At 40.7% G+C, this 24,582-nt stretch overlaps 1 protein-coding gene across 1 annotated transcript in view; it reads left to right on the top strand.

Annotated features, from left to right (window-relative positions):
* The window catches only part of TSC22D2 (TSC22 domain family member 2), a 38,717-nt gene that overhangs the window by 3,016 nt on the left and 11,119 nt on the right, over nucleotides 1–24,582 (top strand). The gene's annotated exons all lie outside the window — the stretch shown is intronic.

Here is a 24,582-nt window from a genome sequence, read left to right as displayed (position 1 = left end):
AAAAATTCATGTAATTACTTGCTCTCCTACATGTAGTTAGCAGGTAACAAATACATATAATATGAGAAAATAGTCTTCCCTTCTGCCCCCTGCCCATCTCTTTCTGAATGCATTTCAAAGCTGTCAACTGCTAATAGGTTGCTATATTGTAGTAGTTTAAAAAAAAAAAAAGTGCTCCAGAGACCAACCAATGTGTGTTGTCTTGGTTAATTTGAAGAGAACTAGCATTAACCAAATTCCTTGATTGCAAAGATCATAAAAATCAAGTTCAATAGCAGTATAAATTAGGAAAATACTTGCATGTATTCGCATAATTTAAGCTTTTTGAATTTATTTTATATAGTGGTCCAGTGAGTTGAACCAAAGTGACCCTCCCTCTACTTTTAGCATAGCCATTCTTAGGGAATATCTGATCCTCTCAATACACATATAAGTTCATTATTAATGGAGAATCATTTTGTTAGGCAATATTGACTGGAACTGTCAGATTTTATCAACTTTAGTAAAGGGTACAGTCAGTGCATACTATCAATTGATTTGTATGAGTTGCTGCAAAGTGGCTTTTTTGCCTTATTTTTCCTCTGATGTAGATGGATTCCTTAAAGTATACATATTTTAAAAAAACAAACATGTATCCTGTAGGTTTTGCTGGATGGGTAAAGTTCTGTGGCCTAAGTTAATCAAATATGCCTTAATTTGAAGGAGGCTTTCAGGGAAAGGAGTGTGTTAAGGGTTGAAAATGATCTTGGTGGGGCAACCTTGTGTTGTAAGGGGAGCTAAATACATTGTTACAGTTCAGATTATTATGAACAAGATGACAAAAATGTGTGGTGAAATGTGCCTATCATTCTTCAGGGAACCAGAATAACCTTTTCAAAATGAAAAATATTCTCATTCAAAGACATATCATGTAACAGTTCACACATCTAGAAAGAAGTACCAAGCTTTGAAATGTAAAAATTTGGCTTGTGCATAGTAGTAGTAAAAACTTGCTCTCGTATGGGGGAAGGTAAAGCATAATTTCAGTAGCTCTCTTACAAGGTGTAACTTTAAAACCCAGAAGAGCTTAATCCAAAACAATGATTTCCAGTTGTTTTTTTTAAAGGGGAGGCGATTCAGTGAAATATTCTGGTACAAAATAGTTATTAAATCTCCATGTGCACAATCTGATATACTGTGTAAATCACAGTATAATGAGATTGGAGGTTTGGTGGCAAGTAAACAAATTCTTATAGTCATTATCAAAACTATAAACTGCTGTTTGTTTATAAGCACTAAAATGTATCAGATCTTTGGGAGTCTGTTACCTTAAAAGATTAACTTTATTATAGGTCACTGCAGTGACTGTCATAAAACTCAAAATAGTTTCCAGACTTCCAAAAGACATCACATTTGTTGTGGATATTCCCTTAGCACTCTTGCTATAGTGAAATCTTAGAGGATGCCTTTTCTGCTTCATCAGCCTTCTTGCCCTCATGTCCTAACTTCTTTGGGAATGTCAGTAGGAATGCTTGACTGTCTTCATTGCAATAGTACCATCTTGTTATCAGTACCTTTTTCAAAAGGTTTTGTTTTTAAGGGAGAAATGTGTTGTTAGTTTCTATGCTGAGTACCCCAATTTGTATGTTTCTCTTAAGGTACCTATACTTCTCAGTCATGTATTTCTGCTTGGTGTGACATGAAAGTGTAGTCAGTGTCCATGACATTGCACTAACCAAAGAAACCTATAGAACATGAGGCTAGCTTTTAGTGAGGGTAAAGTACTGGATGTACTTCATTGCGTGGGTGTTTAAAGCTCTAAGCCTTTTTGAACCTTATAAACAAAGACCCCATTCCTTCAAGCTGTTATACACAGGTGGAGATTTCAGTGGGGCTCTGTTCAGGAGTCAATCCATATGGGACAGTTTGCATGATTTGAGGCTTAAGAAATTAAATAACTTGCAGAATCTTGTACAGTTCACTGCAGAAAGCACCTAAAGATACATAGTCAACTTAGATCACATTTGTCTTTGTGTGCAAAGAACATAACTGAAAATGACTTGTTTGCTCTTTGTTTCACAGCAGTCTTTGTACAGATAATGTTACTGTTTCTCCTGTGTATATGCTTTCCCTGTTTGTTTGGGTCTTTCATGCAGCAACACAGAAGAGAGATTTTTTTTTAAACTAGGAAAATATTAATGGGAGGAGGGAAGGAAGAAGTTGCTGAGGGAGTTGGGGGTGGAAGTTGCATATAATACCTGGAATTACTTCCATTTTTGTAGTTGAGAAGATTTGAAGTTGACAGGGTGCCTTTAACTGAATACAGTTCACTCTTGTCCCAAGTAGGCCAGTTCCATGCTTCAGTGGGCTTCCATGAATGTACATTCACAAGCATTGTGTATGTTGGGGGAATATTAACAGGAGAAGACTGAATTCAGGGGACCTAAAAGAGGTAAACTATATCTTGAATGCCTTTATCCTTGCCATTGAAGCATTCCTTGTGACTTTTAACCCTATTTGCAGGTCACCTAGAACAGTCAGCAATCTAGATACAGATGGACCCCCTTTTTTTTTTCCTAGCAGCCTTTTTGTAACAACTCAGATTTTTTTGAATGTAAAGTTTAAATCTTGGAGGGCCAAAATCTGCCTTCAGTTAGCGATGTATAGTACAATGGACTACAGCGGAGACTGCATAGCAGAGAGAATTAGGCTTGGGGTGATATAGTCTAACGCTGGTGTCATTCAGTGGAGGGGGCCAAATTTCCATTTAAATCATGGTACATGGGCTAGACTATAAATTTAGGATAGCCTGCTTCCCTCACACTACAGAAAAAGTCCAGGGGAAAATATGAATGGCCCTTGTGTATAAACCAATGCTTAGCTATTTGTTCAGTATCTTATTGTTGCATTCATTATCACTTGGTAGGAAAACCATGTTCACTTTCAGGACCACTACTATTTTTCTTCTTCCTTTCTGTTTCCTTCCAGTTTTACTGTTTTCCTCCATGTTCGTGGTTCAGTTTTTCCTTTTCAACAACTTAAATTCCAACCTCCTGTGGGCTCACTTGCACCCATTTTACTGCTAAAACAATCAGCAGTGAAATAGTTTGACCTTGAAATGTCATCACTGGGCTTAGAGTTGACTGTGTGATTGAAATTAATAGAGATTTTAGAATTTACACCCTGAATCATTCTTTTAGGCTGCCTGCGGACTCAGGAAGCTAACACTGTTAGTTTACATTTGGCACTTATTTGAAGGATTTTTCTTTGCAACCATAAGGGCTAGAAGGGTCTAAAAATGAACATTTAATTTTCATATCTGATTATTATGGTTCATGTAAATACATCAAATGGTTGGATGTTTGATACCTCTGATTAAATTACAGCACTTATAGTTTGACAAAAGAATGAACTCATTATATAGGTAACTTTTTAAAAAGAATCTCAAATGTTGGTCTTTCAATGGTTCATACGTAGCTCTGCATATACAAGGTTTCTATTTATTTTGTAAGCTGTTACATATTTAAATGTAGTAACTGTTTTTAAAGTTAAAGTAGGAAGGCTAGGATTCATACAAACTTCAATTTGCATAAGATGTATGCAGAGTTAGGTAGCATCTGTGCAGACAGTATGAAACTTTTGTGTTAAGGTGTATTGTGTATATAGTTCATCAATACCAGGTCTAAAATGTTTCTTGTAAGGTGGCAAGCAGACTGTAGTTTGGATTTGATTTTTAGTAACCCTTACTTAAATTCTCTTCTTTACAAGATTTTGAATAAAACTATTGTATCTAGTCCTATTGTTGACCCAGTGAATAATGAGGAAATGATTAGTCAGTAAATCTCAAATGTCAGGAGCGAGGGATAGAGAAATGTTGGTATGCAACAGAGATTTAAAAAAAAAGAACTTACTGTACTGATTATAGCAGATGCTTTTACAAAGAGGGGAAAATGCTTTAGACTGCAGATACTTCTTATAACTTGCATAACAAACAGTTTTGGTTCCCTTCTCCAAATTAAGTCAGTGAACTGAATAAAATGCAACAATATTTGAGGATCAAGGATATAGTACATTTAATCAGTAGGATAGATCTAAGTGTTGAAATTACCACATTTTGGGGAAATGAAGAAAAATGGTAAATGTCAAACTAAGAAAATTCTATCTGGTCTTTCCTGCTTAATTTTTTAAAATAATACAAATTAAAGTTCTTGGTGAAATGGAGTTGCAGATCTTAATAAAATCTAATTAAATTGGAGTATTTCACTACACTTCTGAAATATACGGTCTTGTTTTTGTAGAGGTGTGCAAAGGTGGATACTCAAATAGTGAAACTATCTGTTGGGTCCAAACATACATGCTAGCTTAGGACTGTGTTTTGGCACTTGAAAAAATATGTTGCCACTCTTAAAAGAATACATTACTGAGAAAGCTTGTTCAAACCACCTACATGTTTGGCAGACTTCTGGGGCAAAATATTACCAGGCATGTTGGAAAAGGAGCAGAGTACAGATCATTTTCCAGAGATAGCTGACCAATGTGAACTGCACAGGCTATATTCCAGGAACTCTAATGAATGGCTGCAATTGTGAACTGTCAGCTACAGCAGCTAGACTGTTGAAAACCTGACTGTAAGGACCTCTTCATGGAGTATCTCTCTCTATTTAGTTAAATGGCTTATTTGTATAGTGTGCTAATTGTTGCTAATAAAGTATTATAATTAGTAAAACTGAGCTCTTAAAGCCTCATTCATAATTAAAAAACAAAACCTTGCATGGGCATTAACATAACTTTGATACGGGTCTCTTTATGTATTACTCAGGGTGCATATTATTTTTCTTTTGGAATAGAGCATATAAAGGATTATGCAAATAGATATGAATGACAGTGCTTGAATTGTGCTGTTGTTGAATACTATCCCTCTTTTCATTTTGTTCTTAAGTCTACTAGGTCTTTAACTCCTCCACAGCTGCAGAGCTTAATGTTTTCAGTCTCTCAAATCAGAAGATCTCACCTAAGTAGAGCTGAAGGAATATCTGTAGGTGTACGCAAAAACCAAATATGGGCAAATCCTGTTTCAAGCCATGAGTGTCTTCAAGTAGATCAGTGTTCCTTCTTCTGTCTCCATGATGAAAACATATTTTGAAAAGCACAGTTAAAATAGAACTAAAACTTGGTGAACAAAAATCAGCCATACCAAATGGCATACAGATGCTAACACAGCTTTATTTTAAATTGTATGAGGTCAGCAGCAATGAATAAATTGATTTTTTTTAAAAATAAAATAAGATTATACAACCAATTAAAAGTAACTTTCATTAACATTTCCTTCAAAGATGAGATGCAGTCATAATTTACAAATATTTTTAAAAGGAAATTGTGGACCTGAATACTTTCTAAAATTGGCTAATGTTAAGTCTGTTTTCCAGGGCATAGTGTTTGAAGTGTCCTGAAAACTCTTTAAAATTCATGTACACTTTATAATGAGTCTCTTTGCTCCCTTGTTTTATGAGGGTCTCTTGAGCAGTGGGGAAAGTGGACAAAGGTGCTGTCAAATTAATAAACAATTAAATCCTATTTTAAACTTCTTTTGCTGAAGTGTTTTAGCTATAACAGACAGAAAAATAAAAAGTTGTTATTGGTGTCCCTAAAAGATGCTCTTTTTGTTTCTGGCTTTCCCTTCTAGATTCTTCTGATCAAATATGGTAGGTTTATCAAGCCTCTTTCATCCCAATAGGTTCTACACTACTCCATAGATAGCTACATTAGCTATTTCTTTCCTTAGTCTCTCTAATGTGGCAACTGTTCCACATAATCTGTTTGCAGAAGTAATGCTAAAGTGTTTTTAGAAGAGGAAGTGAAGATATATAATTAAAAAAATGACTGACTGGAGAATGTAGGCAGGCAGAATCCAACTACCAGAATTGGAATTTAGCCCAGACGCTGAGTTTCATTTTTATGAAAAGTACTGTAGAATCTTTTGTGACCACAGGTGCCATTGTACTGAAGAGAAACAATTTGATGTTCCCTACTAAATTTGTGGGGTTTTTTTTTTTTTCAATCTTTCATTTATGTTCTGAATATATGTAAACTTTCAGATGGTGATTCAGATAGCAATTTCCAATCTTGGCATTCACAGAACTGAATAACTAGTTTTTGCTATTTGTCAGCATATCAGAATTGTCTGTGCTTATTGTATACGTCAGCAAGCATTAGCTGTAAGAAATTTTATGGATCTCTTCCAAATAAATAGAAAACAGTTGCGCTCACACACAAATTGCAGTAGGCATCATGCAAGCGCTATAAAGTGTGACCAGTTTGTAGTTGTGTTGGATAAATCGTGATGACAAACTTCTGCAGTTGGCACCCTAGCTGACAGTTATGAGGTAAGGTAACTTCTTTCAGTTAAGAGTGAACTGTTCTTATCCCCAGAGATGGTTCTCCCAAGTTTAGCGTGATAACTGTTGAGGTGCTGTGCAAGGCTACATTTTTCACTCCCTGTTCTATAAAAGTTCTTTGGTGTAACGAGAACTTCCACTTCTATCAAATCTGTATGCTTTATGAGCTCAGAAATAGGATAGTTTATTGAAGGAATGGTACGCTTTGCTGTGTATGTCAACTATGCCAACCTAACAGTAGGCCAATAAGCCTGGCTGTTTGCTCATCTTTCTGTTGCTGTATGAAAGACAATGTTGAGAACAGCCACCAATCTAATTGTTGTTTGTCAAGGGAATTCCATATTTTCCCCTAGTAGATGTTGGGAAGGAATTCACCACTCAAGTCTCTGAAGTTATTGTAAACTAATTGCATCCGTTCTGTCCTTGCTCCTTGGTGTGAGAACATTTTCATATTGCAAGTATACCTGAGGGGGAAATAAGAGAAATGTTAAACTGATCAATGATAGAGGATTGTAGCTCTTAGTTACTGTATATGGTGGCAGCTATCAGAGAGAAGCTCACATGCTTCACAGTAATGGCTGTGCATTGAAGCACAGCTGCAGTCCAGCAGAAACACACAAGTCCTGTCTCTCCAGCCTCAGGAAGAAGTGAGGGGAGAGGGGTGGAATGCAAAAACCGTAATCCACGATCTGATCTTTATTTGCATAAGGTACTGTGTTTTTAAGCTCTGGTTGCCTCTTAAGAGATGTGGACAACTTGACAGTAGGTGGAGCACAGTGCTACTCTTGTTACACTAGCTATGCTGATATAAGTTGAAATTTGATTTTCTCCAAATAGTCTGTTAACCCTATGAATGCCTCTGCAGGTAAATTAATTTGCTATAACTCTTGCAAAAAAAAAAAAAAAGCGAAGCTTACATTTTTTATTCATGTGCAAAACATTTGAATAAATATTCATAAATTGTTTTCACATAGCTTTGTACAAAAGCAGTTTATACAGCATTTAACTACTGCATGAGCTGTTGCATGCTTCTGCACAAGCAAGATGGTAAACAAAATGGAAGCTCCAGAAGTCCTGATGTTGTTGTTCTTCCCACTTTTAATGTTAACTGAGGACTGAATTAGTAGAGCAAAAAGAGGAATAACAAATTAAATCTGAGTATTTTCCTGTTGCCTTAATATGAACTTCAGCAGAAAACTAACAGCTCAACTTCTTTCAGTGAGAATTAAAAAGAATAAGGCCAAATCTGGATTTATAGGCTATTTGGATTGTCCAGCAAATTTCCCTCACTCCTGTAATTGAAAAATGATTCCCTTTCAATAGATTAGTTAATTTAAATTGCTTTCCATAACTTGCACAATGCACTTATAAATACCTTTTAATGCCAGCTCTTCATACCTTGTGTTAATATAAGGTTTTGACTGCAGCAGCCATAATGGTAGAGTATCCTTTTAGTATAGGTCAGTGGGTTTGAAGTCCTAAATCCCACATTACTGAAACAAAAATTAAATATTCTAAGAATTGTAGTAACCAATTTTCAAGTTTTTTTTGTACCTCCTGTTACTGATGTAACCTTGGGCTATACTTACTACCCTCTGTTTACAAATGAGTGCTCCTTTTTCATATATTGACATGAGACGACATTGAACCACCAGATGTAGATATTTACAGCAAAATGATGTTTAAACTCTTACCCTTTCAAATTGGCAAACGGAGGTAGCTAGCCAACTGTTGGCTTAAGTAAACCATTTCAAAATGCCTGTCCCTTGTGTTTGATTCTTGGTTGGTTTTAAGGTGCCACAGGATTCTTTGTTGCTTTTACAGATCCAGACTAACACGGCTACCCCTCTGATACTTGGTTGGTTTTTGTTTTCCTTCGGATATAAAATCAAATACTTTGCACTACTTACTATCTGCACAATGTTTGACAGGATTCTAAGAGGCAGAAGTGAGAACTCCAGTTAAGGATGGTTACAAATGGCACTTTGTGAAGTGACAAGACTTCTTGTTCAGGGTTTTCAGACACTTAATAGAATTCAACTAATAACAAATTTGCCTGGTTTTAAAAAATATTCTTTCTACAGCCAATTGATAGTCTGAAACCTACATCTATACATTGTAGCCATAGGAATAAAAGGCAATGAATTTTAACTTTGCTCTTAGTAGATACTATTTCAATCCAGCTCTATCAATCTAGTGATGGCAGGAATTAGCAGAGGTATGTACTGGGACAGTTTATCTGGTCTTGTTGACTTCCTGCATCCATTCTGTAACCAAAACAAAGCTTCAGGCTTAGATACAATTAAAACGCACATGCAAGCCAGAATATTTGTCCTACTTATCATCATTGTGTGCAGAGTTTTTGGGGGGGTGGAGGTGAAAGCAAAAGGGATAGTTGTCTCCTTTGGCATGTAATGCACATAAGCAGGATCGTTTCCCCTCCTGAAGGAGAACTTCTGAGATTCTGGTAAACACAACTCTGCTGCAGTATTTGCCACAAGTGATTTTTAACTTAATATGAGACAGATGGACTTTCCCAGCTTATTCTTCTGTAATTATATCCTTGAATGTCCTCCATCTGGAAAAGTGAGTATCTATGAAATAATAGACAAAGGCTATTATTTTTAATGGCGATTTAGCCTGTCTTGGTCTCAAAGGGTCCCTTCCCCATTTTTAGAAGCTTCTCCTTTACTCCCTCCCACATTTCTGCCATTGGAAGTTGATAAATGTTGGGAGTTGAAATAAGTGATCAACCCCAAAATAGATAAGGGAAATGGAAGAGCTGATGCCAGCATCTCAGGGCCAAACTGGAAGGCAATGAAGCTGGCTTTGACTGAACTTCCTCATACTGCATACATGAGCCAGATTGTTTGTTTGATTTTAATCCCCTCTTAGTGGCTATGTGATTCCCTTCTCAGGATGGAAACTTGCTTCTTCTCCAGCACCTTGCTTTGAGATCCAGGAGAAAGGTACAGGCTGCTGGTAGGGCTGTACAATTTCCATCAAGAACAGAATTAAATGCTACTAGGAGGTGATTAGAATTGTCTAGGTAGCTCAATTCTGATTGTGGGGTGCAATGGGAAGCAACAGGGCCAGCTTCCTACTACATTAAACACCTAGAGCGCCTAGCATCAGAGTTCATCCTGCCCCTTGCCTATTTCCTTCTCCAGTTCTCTGAATGAAGCCCATTTTATCCAGTCAAGGTGCTTCCATTTCACCTCTCTAAGACAGTTGAGAGGAGCATGCAGGCAGCCACTACTGCCCCTGATAATGGGGGAGACACTTTGTCCCTAGAAAAATTGGGGTCCTAGGAGGGGTAAGTTAACTCCTTTTTTTAAATATCAAGCTTTATTGAATTATTTTGGGGAGGGGGCGGGTTATGGTTTGATCGGTATCAGAACTATCTGAGTTTTTGTCACTAAATAAGACTTATTAAAGCAAAATATTTTTTTCCAGTTGAAACATCTACAAAAACAGTACGATCCTCTTGTATGGAGAACTTTAAGAGCTCCATTCTGCTCCCAGTAAACTCAGTTGCAAAACTCCTGCTGATCGTGGCCTAGTTTGACCAATGGTCATACTAAAATGGAACACTCATATAAGAATATGAGGTTTGCAAGACTCTCTGAACTCATGTTGGGTGTTCCAAGGCAAGTACTCTGAGCAGGATGGGATTAAGGTCCTGGTTTAATAGGATATATAACTGTGTTTTGGAACTTTATTAAATCTGTATTTGTTCCTTCAGTCCTGTTCAGCTTTCTCCTCTAGCCCCTCCCATTTACCCTCTTTGCAGTTTGTTCTACTGTTTAATAAGTTTGGCACTTTCTAAAAAGAAAGGAGGTTTCACTTTGCAGTCAGTGAACCAAATGAATAAAGAATGAAATATTGACTTGGAAAAAGAGGAATGGAAAAAACTCAGATATTAGGCTAGTAAACTTACTTCTGTCATCCCAAATTTCATTGTAATCTTAGCTGACCCATGAACAAGTGTTCGTATAATGTAATTGGTGTAGGAACTAATCCGGGGGGCCCAGTGTGCCACCTGAACACCTTATGTAACAAGGGTGGTCTTCTCAGCCCATAGCTACTCACCTGAATAATTGCAAGCTATTCTTGCTGGTGAATTCAGCTTATTGTTTAAATAATTGTCATTCCTTTAAGAAGAGGGAGATGTTGGGTGAGGTAATATCTTTTATTGAACAATCTTCTGCTGGTGAGACATGCTTTTAAGCTACACAGAGCTCTTCAACTGACCTGGGCTCTGAGACTCAGTGTTGCAGTTTTGATTGCTGTATAGATGTACCCTAAGACTCTCTCGTCTTCCAAACTTATTCCCTCCCTCATTTCAGCCTCACAAGTCCCTCCTAAATCAGCTGCAGTTCTTTTAAATAAGATCAGGATGCATACCTACCAGAGTAATGTGATCTGGGGGCTCGGTATTTCTGTTTGCAGTACATCAACCTCTGGGACTTTATATTTGCTCTTTTTGTTTGTTTTTGTTTTTACTTGGGCTGTGGTCTCTGGGATGTACTTCACACTGGACACCATCCCAGTATTGCATTTGGCCTCTAATAGGGGAAAGGTGGATTTTTAAAAGGGGGACTTGGTATTCTCCAAGTCAGATGTCTTCCTCTTTTCCACTGCCGCACCCCATAACCTCTCTCTCCTTCTCTCCCCCCCCTTCTTTTTTTATATTACACGGCTCAACAGTCTAATACACTTAGTGATAGTAGTTCAGACCTGTTCATTAAGCACACATCTTGTTACATCAGTTTGTGGGTTAGTTTTTTCCTGTGGGGTAGCTCTTCCTGTCAAGTTAGTTCTTTTCTCTTGAACAGATCAAAACTAACCTACCTCAAATATAGCAGAAAAAGACTGGAAAGTGCTTTCCAGTATTTTTGTGCAATTTGTCTAAAATGCCTTTAAAAAGCCCTGTTCTTTTATAGGTTATCAGTTTGAAAATAGATGAAGCTTGTGAAATACATGTGTTGTGGTTATAAACCATAAGTTTCATATTTAATAATAGCCGGTTTTGATATCTGCAAATATATGCATTCAGGATTGGAAGTAGGTGACTCTGTTTAAAATCACTTCCTGAGGAAGAGGGTTTTTAGCACCTTTTTAATGCACTTGAAGCTCTTTTCTATCTCCCCTATACAAACAAGACTATCTCAAAACTTAAGTTATAATAGCTCATGCTATACAAATAGTATCTAAAATTGAGAATTTTAAAATTGCATTGTTTGTATCTTTGAAGCAGCTATTTAAAACATTAAGCTACTATATCTTCCCAGTTTAGGGTGGTTTTGTCATCTCACTTGTGTGAGAAGCTTTTTAGGATGCATATGTTTGAATATGAGAACATACTTGTTGGATGAACAACTTTTCATATAGCAGCTTTCAGGCAAAATTCCACAATCCTAAGGGTAATAAATGACACATGCGGGCCAATAATGACCAGGAACTGTAGTATGTATGGGGCTTTTTTTTTTTTTAAAAAGTAAATACTCGAAGTAAATCTTCTAGGTTGCTGTAGGAATCAAATGACAGTTTTACCTTGTGTGCACAAAAGTTGATTTATTTTGCATACAATTGTGATTTGATGTCTTCCCCACTTAAGTTAAAGAAAGGTGTTGAATAAATACTTAATCTGTTCTCACGTGGAATCCTGTAGAGACTTTTAGTATGGTAGGTTCAGGAGGAAAGGCTATATACCAGGGTAGATTAATTTTTTACAATGTCCTCTGAATTACTTTAGAAGAGCTTTCGTGCAATATACGTTTAGGGAAAGGCTAAGTAAAATTCCCCATCTCCATGGCAAGTGCATTGTAGCATCAGTAGAACGTTTTCAATGCAGTTGCCTGTAACAACTGGTTTACAGAAGGGGTTATGTTTCAGTGGTGTTCTGCAGCCTAATATTGACTTCTTATTGGTGAACCTGTTTGTATAGGTTCCTGGTACCTAAAGAATCTAGACCAGGGGTCGGCAACCTTCAGAAGTGGTGTGCTGAGTCTTCATTTATTCACTCTAATTTAAGGTTATACATTCCAGTAATATATTTTAATGTTTTTAGAAGGTCCTTCTACAAGTCCATAATATATAACTAAACTATTGTTGTATGTAAAGTAAATAAGGTTTTTAAAATGTTTAAGAAGCTTCATTTAAAATTAAATTAAAATGCAGAGGCCCCCGGATTGGTGGCCAGGATCCGCGCAGTGTGAGTGCCACTGAAAATCAGCTCGTGTGCTGCCTTCGGCACACGTGCCATAGGTTGCCTACCGTTTATCTGTTTGTTTAGATCTAATTAAATTAATGAACTCCTTATGGAGGTTGTAGTTGTACCACAATCAGGGAGTGCTTCTATTGAATAGCTTATTTCAAGAAATCCATGGAAATTAGCTATACCAACACACAAACCTTTTATGCTGGGGATTAATAGGGATTCATATATCTGTGTAAAAAAAAAAAAATTTGGTGATTAAATGGGTAGACAAGTCTTTGGCTAGAACCCTTAAAGGGAACCTACACTGATGTTCCACCAACCCCTGCTTCCATCAGGAAGATTGTTAGAATTCCTTGGAACAGTACTCTACACCTGTAGTACAAGTTTCTACTCTATGAAGTGATACCTCTCAGTACTTTACACCTGCAAATTTGATCAGCTGGCCTGTCTCCTCCATTGACAAGATTAACTCTGGTGCTGTTTTTGAGTCCAGTGCTGTTTCTACCTCACTTGGTCATTGCAGCCTGATTCATGTCATGCTTTCCTTTTCACCTTTTGTTTCCCTCCCTCCTTGTTTTTTATGCAAGTTATGGCCCTCTTTCTTCTTTCCTTCCAGCCACCTTTTTTTCACAGGTGTTGAACCTCTCTCTGCTCTGGTTGAGCAGAGGTTCATTGATAAATGGCACCCTTCCCCGAAGATTCTAAGAGAAGCATGTTGCTGATACTTTTCAACTCTATGCAAAGCTGTCAGTGAATTGAGAGGAAGGTGGAGAGAACAGCTTCTAGGTATCATCCTCAGTGCTCCATGGTCTTGACCAGGGGTCTCAAACATGCGGCCCGCGGAGCTCTTCCCTGCGGCCCGCGGAGCTCCCCAGGGCCGCCCAGAGGGGGGGGCAAAGGGGGCAATTTGCCCCGGGCTCCGCAGGGGCCCCCAAGAGAAAAGCGGAGGCTCCCGCCTCCGCCCCTCTCCTGGAGCCTCGGCGCATAGAGCGCCGAGTCTCCGTCCAAGCGCCTGAGCCCCGCCCCGATCCGAGCCGCATGGGGAGGGGGCGGGGCTGGGAGCTCTGGGCTGAGCGCTGCGCTCCGCGTGGAGCTCACAGCCCCGCCCCCTCACCACGCGGCTCTGAGCGGGACGAAGCTCAGGCCTCGCCGGAGACGCGCTCGGGTAAGGGGGAGCGGGAGCCGCCGGCCGGGGAAGGGAAGCGGAGCCGCCGGGCCGGGGAAGGGAAGCGGAGCGCCGGGCCGGGGAAGGGAAGCGGAGCCGCCGGGCCGGGCCGGGAAGGGAAGCGGAGCCGCCGGGCCGGGCCGGGGAAGGGAAGCGGAGCCGCCGGGTGGGGAAAGAGGGACCCGCCGCCGCTGCCGAGCGCAGCCTGGTCGGCGGTGGGGCCCTTCCGTTCCGGGACCTGCCACCTAAGTGCCCCAAAGACCCGCGGGCGGGACCCCGCCGCAGGTCTTCGGGCACTTTGGCGGCGGGTCCCGAACGGAAGGGGCCCCACCGCCAAGACCCCGGGCCCCGAATCCTCTGGGCGGCCCTGGAGCTCCCCAGTTACTTCCTGTCACCGCCAAACTCCTCACCCCGCCTCCCGAGTTATTTTCTGTGCCTAAGCTCCCGCGCTGCTCCCCAATGTTTGGGGCCGGGTCTCTCCTGGCCCCACCTGCCACCCCACGCACCTCCCCAGTGTCTCCCGGCCCCACTTGCTGCCCCCTCACCGCCCGGGAGCTCACGCTGACTCCACTCCTCTGCTATGCCAGCTTCCGGCATCACCTGCTGCCGCAGGGTCCTAGAGCCCCCCTTCACTAGGGCCAGGGCAGGCTGCCCTTCCCCTGCCTTTCTGCCCTAGTCCTGAGACAGAGACAGGGCAGGGGCGGGGCCTCATGGAAGGGGTGGATTGGGGTGGGGCCAGGGGCAGCAAGGGGGCGTGTCAGTGATGCGGCCCTCGAGCCAATGCACTAGTCCTCATGCGGCCCTCGGGGTCATTTGAGTTTGAGACCCCTGGTCTTGACCATAGCTATCAGGTGTTGACTAGAAGCAGCTTCCCTGTAGCGTAGGCTTTGTCTACACTTTGCAACTTACAGTGGCACAGTTGTGCCACTACAGAAGAGCCACTGTAAGGTACGCAGTGTAGCCACTTGCTTTGTGACCAATGAACGCTGTTCATACCAGTGGTGTGTGTGGTTTTTTTTTTTTAGTAAAACTTGTCGCTCGGGCCGGGGGAGGGAAGGTGTTTGACACATCTCTAACTGACAAAAGTGCAGTATAGGCTTTCAGACACAGCGACCTTAGCCAGTGCCTTAATAAATTTTGCTGCTGAACTGCAACAGAGCATGCTACTAAATCCTCTCTGCCTCTGGTTCCCCACTACCATAGGAGAAACTCCCTGACTTGGTTTTATGTTTGGCATGTGATTTTTTTAAAAACCTCTGATTCAGTCAGACTCCTCAGGAGCTGTAGAAATTTACTTAGGTACTCTTCTTTTCTCCAGTCACTGACACTTGGATCTCTGACTAGATATTCACTGATAATGAATGGAGAAGCCAGGATGTCGTGTTTAATTAAAAACCTGTTTTAGTCGCTAGATAGTTTGTCTTGTCCCTTCACTTTCTTAGCTTAATTGTTTGCCCCACCCCGGTTCCAATGCCCAGTTTTCCCCACCAATCTCATCTGACGTTCTGTACAATGCTCTTAATGTCTGGCCTGCTACAGTAGTCCCCTTCTTGCTTCTTGGTGGCTTCTGCAAAACCATGCAGCCCAAAATGTCTCCATATCTAAGGTGACTTTTTTTAAGACACTTTTATGTCAACATTTTTAGGGTCTCAAAATATTCTGTATCTCTGATTCCTGTTTTCATCTGCTCTACTTAGCTTAGAAAAGCTCCTTATGGAAGATATCTGAGAGGCTGAAGTCTTTCTCTCTTCTGCCTGTGCCTCAGAAGAGGGACTAGCTGGCTGCCAGGAGCTATTGTGATGCTGGGCACTAAAACTTGAAAGCAGGGGTACTCTGTATCCCTAGTGCTAGTGCCAAGGCAGCATGGAGGAGGAAATGGCATGACATGCTTAAATGTGCAGAAGGACTAGGGCAGGGGGTGAGGGGATAGGAGCAGGGCAACAGGGACAGTCTCTGGAATATGCAGTTGGGGGAGGATATGAAGCAACAGCTGGTAGGGATGTGCTAGAGGAAGGGGCAGGCTAAGGAAGATGAAGTGGCAGGGTCTAACTGCTAGAGCAGGGGTCTCAAACATGCATGCGGCCCATGAGGTCCACACAGCCCCCCCCCCCCCCGGCCCTCCCCCAGCGTTTACCTAGAGCAGCTCCAGTATGACACGCACCGGGCCAGGCAGGCTCCTTGCCTGCCCTGCCCTGCCCCTGCACTGCTCCGGGAAGTGGAAAGAACATGGGAGAGGAGAGGCGCAGGGGTGTGTGTTGATGTTGCCTCAGGCACCGCCCCCAGCAGCTCCCATTGGCCGCGGTTCCCTGTTCCCGGCCAATGGGAGATGCTGGGCGCGGTGCCTGAAGCAACAGCAAGACACACCCCTGTGTCCTTGCTCCCCCACATTCCAGCCGCTTCCCAGAGCGAAGTGGCACGGGGGCAAGGCAGGCAGATGGGGAGCCTGCCCTGCCCCCGGTGTGCACCGGGCCGGAGCCTGCCCTGCCCCCGGTGTGCACCGGGCCAGAGCCTGCCCCCCAAACCCCTCCTGCACCCCAACCCGCTGCCCTGAGACCCCTGCCGCACCCTGCACCCCAACCCGCTGCCCTGAGCCCCCGCCGCACCCTGTTCCCCTCCTGCACCCCAACCCACTGAGCTCCCTGCTTCACCCCTCCTGCATCCTGACTCCCTTCCCTGACACTCTGCCACACATCTCCTGCACCCCCAACTCTGAAATCCACTGGCAAAGGATGTCTCATTCCCCTTTAGAGGTTGTCTGCACAGGATAGCACCTTACTATTGTTGTTAACTGGCAGAGCTCTGTGCTGTGGGTCTTAAGGTTTTCGTGGGGGGGTGTCAATCTGGTTCCACGTAGTGGAGCTTCTTGGTTTTTAGTTGTTTAAAAGCTTAGGAAATGGCATCCAAAAATCTACATTAAAAGGGTATTAAGGCTGCCAAATCAAGCACTCAAAAGTTAGGAAATGCCAGAATTAAGGGTTCCAGTACTCCTTCCTCTCATTTTGCATATGAATTATGATCTTCAGTTACGTGACCACATACTATTTTTATATTTTTTTCACAGGCCCCCTGCCTCATTCAGTGCACAGGACAGGCAGTGCTCAGGGAATGAATCAGGGTTGTGTTCTGAATGATGCTGTTCCCTGTAAGACTCCTTCCTCACTTGCTGCAGAATATGGAAAGTGTGTAGTCAGTGAGGCAGGGGACAGCAGGAGGAGAGAGGCTGTTTCTCATGGTCCGTTGAATGCCACTCTGGAACATTGGATTCTAGCCCTGCCTCTCCCACAGTGCTGCTATATGATGTTGGGCAAGTCACTTAAACCAGGCTTTTCCCAAGTAGCCACTAACTTTCTTTTTTCTTCATATTCTGGGTGCTCAGTTGAAAATCTTGGAGTCCAATTTGTAGTAGAGCTAAGCACTCAGAAATGCAGCTGAAGTCGATCGGACCTGTGCACTGAACATATACAATTCAAAATACTCTGAAAAAAATCATGCCCTGGACATCTTCAACTGAGCATTCAGAATGAATAGACACTCCCAACTTTGGCCTTAATATTTGTGCCTCTTCCCATCTGTTCAAAAACCCCACAATTTTACCTGATAGAGGCTTTGTAAAGATGCATTGATTAACGTTAGTGAAGTACTTGGATACTATGGTGATGAGCATGAGAGAAGCCCATAAGAATGCTAATTATATATTCAGTGCAGGTTTTTAAATGGTGTGCTGTAAAGTGAGGTTTGGAGTCATTAAGGATTAAAAATATATATATATTAGTTACCCATTCAGTGATCACCATCCATTCTGCTCACTGAGTCATGAGTCTTGTGAGGGGAAGGGAGAATATATGATTTTAAAGACTATGTTGTACATATTCACAAGAGGGCTAAATTAAGGTTGCACAGGCAACCTGAATTTTTGAGTGCTTGTTATGTGACTTCAAAATTCTTAACATAGTTCTTTGGTATCTGATACTAATGTTAGATTTATATACTGATACAGCCCTTGCTAACTGAGGCAATTTTTCCCTTTCTGACTGTTTAGATGTGGAATCTAATTCCTTCTGTCACCCTGAAATCTGCAATTAGAATGGTGTGGCATGCGAAGATGTGGAGATACTGTGTTTTTTTTGTTTGCTTTTTTAATAAAGACTGAATGTGAGAGGGTTTGTTGGATTTGCTGATGATAAAATTTAAGGAACCAGATGTGAAGTCTTTACTCTTCAACTTACCCTTTTCAGCCTATATATTGCGGCATACTTTAGCCTACAGTTCAGAGGTCGATGTAAAATCCTTGAGTTTAAGGTGAAGTAGCACTTCTATGGAGGGGATTGGGGAGTAGGGATTTTGAATGTTTTAGTGTACTTCAGCTTTTGTAAATATGCACATCTTTGGCTATAGGTATTCAAAATTATACATATACAAAACCACCATATTGTTGTGCTATTATCACCATAACATGGGATCTATTTCATGAATGGATTTTTATTGCACCATATATGCTCTGGCAGCAGCAATTCAGAATAGTCTCGATTATATGTTGAGAAACGAAGATTAGTTCTGAATCTGCATATCCTTCATGGTGTATTGCACTTGACCACTGGGACAAGATAGTGTTTCTTAATGATTGAACTATGATCGTGAGGTTTAGCGAATGAAACTCAAACGTCACACCTTGGACACTTAATAAGCTATGCCCAGAGGGATGTATTTTAAACTTTGCTCTGTTTAGCATCCAGAACAAGAAAATAAGATGCAAGAGTATGAAAAGCTGAAAATTCTTCATATCTGTCTGAGTTGCTATGTATCTGTTCTCTGTCCTTTCCATTTGATTCTTGAGTATCATAGGAATCCTTCAACTGCTTTCTACCAAGCATTCCGTTTGAACAAGTTATGTGAATCGAACTGAAGTATTGAATGTATACATGCATGAACAGCTTTGCACCATGCAGTATCTCATCATTTACATAATGTGTTCATTTTCTTCATTTAGTGCCTTTGAAATCAAGATACTTTCTGGATAGACTAGTACATCAAAGAAATCCAAAGGCAGTTCAGTCTCTCAGATGTTAATCTTAAACTTTACAGAATTGAAAACATACGAGGTTTTTTTTCCTCTTCTCCTGTGCATATCTGAAATAAACTACCTAAATTGAAAGGTTTTAAATGCAGAGCAATTGCTAGTAGCTCATCCATATTAAAAGAACAATATGGATGTTTAAATCTAGTGCAAATACCTAAAATTCCTTTTGTTTTTTAAAGGATGAGATTTTGGCAATGACATTTTAAAGGCCCTAATTTTTTGGTAAGATTATAAAAATGTCCTATTTAAACATATGCACTTACACTGAGGGGAAAATGTAAAGATTTTATTTATGGGCAGTTAAAAACAAATGAATCAAGCCAAGTATTTGTTTCACTTGTTCAATTCAAGTTAAGTCACCCTGATGGGGAAACAAACTTCATTCCTATAAATGAAGAGAGATGTTGTACTTGGTCCTCTTTTGTATCCAGTCACTGTTGAACCCATGGTGAGAAATTGCAGTAAACTCAAATTTGTTTTATGGATATGGCTTGTCAAAGATGTATTACCCCAGTTCATTAACAGCAGCAAACAGATTTGTTTTCTCACATTAAGGTTTTGTAGACATTAGATTGAAGTCCTGGTAGGAGAGATTGGTAGATGTTAGTTATATATATAATTTAAGACTTGTGGTGCATTAGCCTGTGCCGGGATCTCTGCTTCACCAGGTCTGTGGAGTATAAATTGTGTTCACTTGTTGAATGTTAATGAGCAGTTCATCATTCTGTCTTGTTTGCAGTTGACTTATTGAAACAATCTCTTCAAAACTTGCACAAAGCTTCATTGGATTCTTTAAAGTTTGCTTGGCAACACATTTGTACACTATAGAACATAGCACTGAATAACACCAATGCACTCATTGCTCTGTTTTCACACAGAGAAACAGTGAAGGTACTACTGCATGCTGTAAAAAGAGAGCAGAAAATATACTACTGTGATATCGCTTAGTAAATATGAAATGGCACTTAACTCGTGTCATATTGATGAGGGCTTTGAAGTTAGGACTGACTAGTGTGCAGTCTGGCCACACTAAGTGTGTGTGTGTGGCTTCTAGAGCTAAAATCACATTGGCCAAAATGCTTGTTACTATTATGTCATTACATAATTTTATGAACATTAATAGTCTTATTTCAAACTTCAGTAATTCTTCTGTATCTTTGTATTTTTATTTGATGTGACACTTTTAGGTACAAATCCCTTTTTTTGCATTTGTGAGAAAGTGGCAGTGTTTAGGTCCAAAATACTTCCTTTATTTAAACATATGGAAAAAAAAGGTTTTGGGGCCTGAAAAGGTTATCCTCTCACATACATATTGTGTACAGACCATTAGTCCAGTTGAAATATTTTTTTCTAGCTTTCAGTTACTTTATTTGTAATACTTATGAGGAGATATATATTTAAAAAATAAATATTGGTAGATTTATAAATTTATAATCTTCTAGTTTTGGATTTCATATTTAGTCATTAAGCTAAGTAGTAGGGGTATTGCAAATGTCAATGAGCAGAGTCTTCCATGGATGTTCAAAACCTGCATCCTGGAAACATAAATGGACTATACCAAGAAAAGGTAAAACTATACTGTTACTACTACTTTAATGCTGAGAAAAATGTAAATGGTTTCCTTTATAAATTCCTGTTTTCAGTCCTGAAGAGACAGCCGTGCAAAATTTTTTTTTGCAAGGATGTCTTCACTGATTTTGTGTTTTGCTATTTTCTAGTACAAGCTAACAATTTTTAAAATGAAATGTAGCAGGCATTTTATTTTGATTTGTTACTTTGGTGTGTAGGTTTTATGTAGGTTAGATTTTAATACCACTGCTGAAAGTAATGGCAAGATCACATGCACAGTAGCAGTTTGCCAACCCTGAATGCAAAAAGTCACTAACCTGTCAGAAGTTCAACTTCCAAACTTATTGGCTTGAATCTCCACTGATTTCCTTTCCTTTCCTCCCCTCCCCTTCCCTACCCTTTAAGGGTCATGTTCTTAGATTTGCTTAACGTGCAATGTGGTTGGATTCTGACCTTAGGTTGGCACCAAAGAATTCCCTTAGTGGATGGAGAACTTAGTGCTTGTGTGAAGCCAGTGGTGACAACTCTTGTGCCCTGTGTTCTCACTGGTGTAATGTCCCTTAAGCATGTTGTGTTGGAGAGATAAGTTATTACTCCTGGGGGACTTCGGCACCACTGCGCACAAGCAGAATTCATGTCTGGTGCAGAATATTCCGTCTCTTTGCGCCTTCCCCCGCAGAGAATACTTTCTGCCCAAGAAGTGCTGCAGTTCTACCTTTCGCCCACCAGAGGCTACTGTGACACCAGAACAGCCGGCTGACAGGCAATAACAGCTAGTAGCCTGCTGTTCATCAGGAGCCAGGTTTGGAGGCAGAGTGGGGCACACGAGGCAGCTGGGGCTGTGTGTCAGACTGGGTTTAGAAGGGTTAGTGGAGGCAGGGGACAGACAGGCACATACTCAGGAGCTAGTGGGGTGACAGCATTGAGCCAGGGCCATATGGGGGGAGGGAAGCTCCAGGGCCATATGTGGGAGGGGGCAGATATGCCTGATTGAATGGGAGAGGCTTGGGATCAGCCATGGTCTGCATGGGGGAGGCTCACCAACTCTCTAACAGTTCCCCCCCAACCCCGGAGAAACTATTCCATACTTCTCCCACTCACACCCAGCAAACATCCAGCTTCACTCCCAGGCTCTTTCCTGCTCCCTCAGCTCTTCCATTATCCCTGACTCCCCCAAGCCTTTGCACTGCTTCTTTGGGGTACAGGAAATACATTTCTGTATTGTAGTTGAAATGAATTACTCAAAAGTTCTGTATTAATATGCCTAGTAAAGAATCTGTTTGTCCCCTCCCCAAAAAAATCCTGAACTTTTTTTTTGAGGGTGGGGGAAGCAAGCGGTGTCTGTATTGTTACAGACATACTTGCTGGCAATAGCAGGTGTTTTGAAATGAATTACCAAAATGAAACTTATGTGATTATGTGTTTTTGAAAATATGTAGAATTTTGCAGATTTTTAAAATATTGTTCACAGAATTTTTAATTGTTTTGGTCCAAAATTCTCCCAGGAGTAAATTATGCTGGGTCTGGCGGGCATAGAATCAGGGAGCCCTAATCAGCTCCCTGATGGCCCATCTCCCTTATATAAAGTGGAGCTCTGATGTGGGGGAAATTCAAGTCCTAAATATTTAACTTTATCAGACTTCAATGATCTGATCACTGTACAAAAAAATTAAACGTTTCTTGTCCTTTTAAGAAACTTAATTTGTGGAAGAAGAAATCAATTTTTCTACCTTGGTCTAGTCATGATAGGGAACCACCTGTGGCTTTCTTAACTCTATCTTTAATGTGAGAATTTCTTCAGTGTTGTCAGAACACTGTTTAATCTTGCCTTACAACTCTCTCTACCCCCCCTCCCACACACTAATTAATAGGATTAATATTCTCCTGTAGCTAACCATCTTTTGGGAATATTTTGAGTCAACAAAGCTGAACATAAATTGCTGCAAGAGCTAACAAAATACAGTGAGGTGATATTCAAATGTAAAGACACTAAAATAAAAGATTAGAAGAAACCTAGACTTTCATCACAACCTAACCTTGCATGGCAGGAGGCTATCAGTGACTTTTTTTGTACTTGGTTGCTTGAAAGCTATGAGTCATTATTGAGGCTTCCCTGGGGAAGTCTGCAAATGTTGTTTTTCCTGCTTACCATTCAAACAGGTGTTGCTAGGTGCACTGCTGGCCCCATGAGTTTTTCCTCTTTAACACAAGATTTCTTTAAAAGACGTTGAGAAGGGGAACAAATGCCTCTGACTTGGATGGTGGCTTTTCTTTAAGTATTAATGGTGATAGTGTCATAAGATCCTAGTTGGATTTATTGCTCTGAAACAGTTACTGTTTACATTGTTGCTACCCTGGCTGAAAACTAGCCAGGTTCCCATGTGCATCCTCACCTCCCTTTGTGCCCCACACATGTAGTGCACAGTAGGGCGATATGATGTGACTTCTTCAAATTAAATGCTTCACTAAAACAGAGAGTTGTGTATATGTCCAAAGCGTCCTGTTAGCTCCTAGAGAGTGCAAAAAATAAAAATTCAGTAAGCCTTAAAATAAACTGTAGGCCACAAATAACCCACACTTTTCTTTTGCGTACAACCCTAGCGCAACATAAAACCACGCTTTGGAGGTCCTTCTAAAATAGCTTATAAGCCTTTAAAGAATGTGTAGACTATTACTCTTGTGGCTGAATATCTTGTTCTCCTCCTTCAGGTCCTTTCTTAAATTCTCTTTTGCCATGATATCAATTTTAAAAAACAAACTTGGCAACTGGTAGGCAGCTGGTGTGCTGAGACCACTGTGTCTCATGCTGATCAATATCATGTCACTGTTACCTTGTGCTCTCCCTTTTCTGCCTGTATTCCCTTGTTGTCCTGTCCTATACTTTGATTGTCCCTCCCACAAAGAGCTTACAATCTTTGTTCACGGTTGTACAGCATCTAGCACAAGTGGCTCTTAGGCAATACCATAAAACAGATAAATAATTGGATGCAAATATTCCATACTTTCACTTGATGTTGTTAATGTAGTGATTGGAGCAGCAAATACCCATTTTGTCCAAATTCACTTTGATTCTAACTGGGTCTTATTCTTAGAAACAATATACTGGTCTGGTAATTTGAGCATTACAATGGGAGTCAGGAACTTGGTGTTAAATCTGAGCTCCGCTGTTGATTTACAGTGTGGCCTCCCTTTCAGGGGCCAAGTCTCAACCTCTTTCTTAGCTTCCCCATCTATAAAATGAAGAGAAGAAATCTCTTCATGTCCTGAGTTTATAGTGACAGTCCTGATTTTTGGGTCTTTTTCTTGTATAGGCTGCTATACATGCTCCCATGACTATTGTGAGAATTGCTAGTATGGGGCTTTGAAAATCAGCATTTTCAAACTGCTTTATGTGGACTAGCTATGACTATGTGAAAGAGGTGGGGAAACTGAAGAAAAGACTCATGTATCTTCCTGTTGAGCAGGTTGCCCCCACTTCCTGTAACACAGGCTCCTCCTCTGGTGTAATAGAAAGGAGAGCATCTGCATACTAAATAGCAGTTGCCTATTGGGGAAGGTGAGCCTGACATATTGTAAATGATCTTAGAACAAATCAAGGGATTTTTTTTGTTTAAGCTGTCTCAGGTACTTGTATGGCTGCTTCCATTGCATACTTCCAAAGGTTAAAAAGTATTTATCCTAACAACTCCTCTGAGATGAAGTACTGTTATCCCCATTTCACAGATGGGAAACTGAGGCACAAAATTCACAAAATGTCTTAGGCCCCCTAACTGCCACTTTAGAAGCCTAAATTCCAGAATCAGACTCTGCTTAGTCATAAAGCCACTGCTCACCCCCCACCAGCTTCTTGCTAAAACAGCTTAGGTGTCTATGCCAGAACTGAGAATCCCAAACAGAGAGAGGTACCTCCCTGCAGCCCAGACTTAAGCACGTAAAATAGAACCTCAGAGTTATGAACTGACCAGTCAACCGCACACCTCATTTAGAACCAGAAATATGCAATCAGGAAGCAGAAGAGACTGGGTGGGGGTTGAGCAAATACAGTATGGTACAGTGTTAAACAAACTTTTTAAAAAAGGGAATGCAGAAGAAAAATGCTGCTTAGTAAAGTTTCAAAGCTGTATTAAGTCAATGTTCAGTTGTAAACTTCTGAAGAAAATAACGTTTTGTTCAG

Source organism: Mauremys reevesii, linkage group 9 (assembly GCF_016161935.1).
Source record: "Mauremys reevesii isolate NIE-2019 linkage group 9, ASM1616193v1, whole genome shotgun sequence".
Lineage (NCBI taxonomy): Eukaryota > Metazoa > Chordata > Testudines > Geoemydidae > Mauremys > Mauremys reevesii.
Note: the sequence above shows the minus strand (reverse complement) of the source record. Positions and strands in the feature narration are given on the sequence as shown.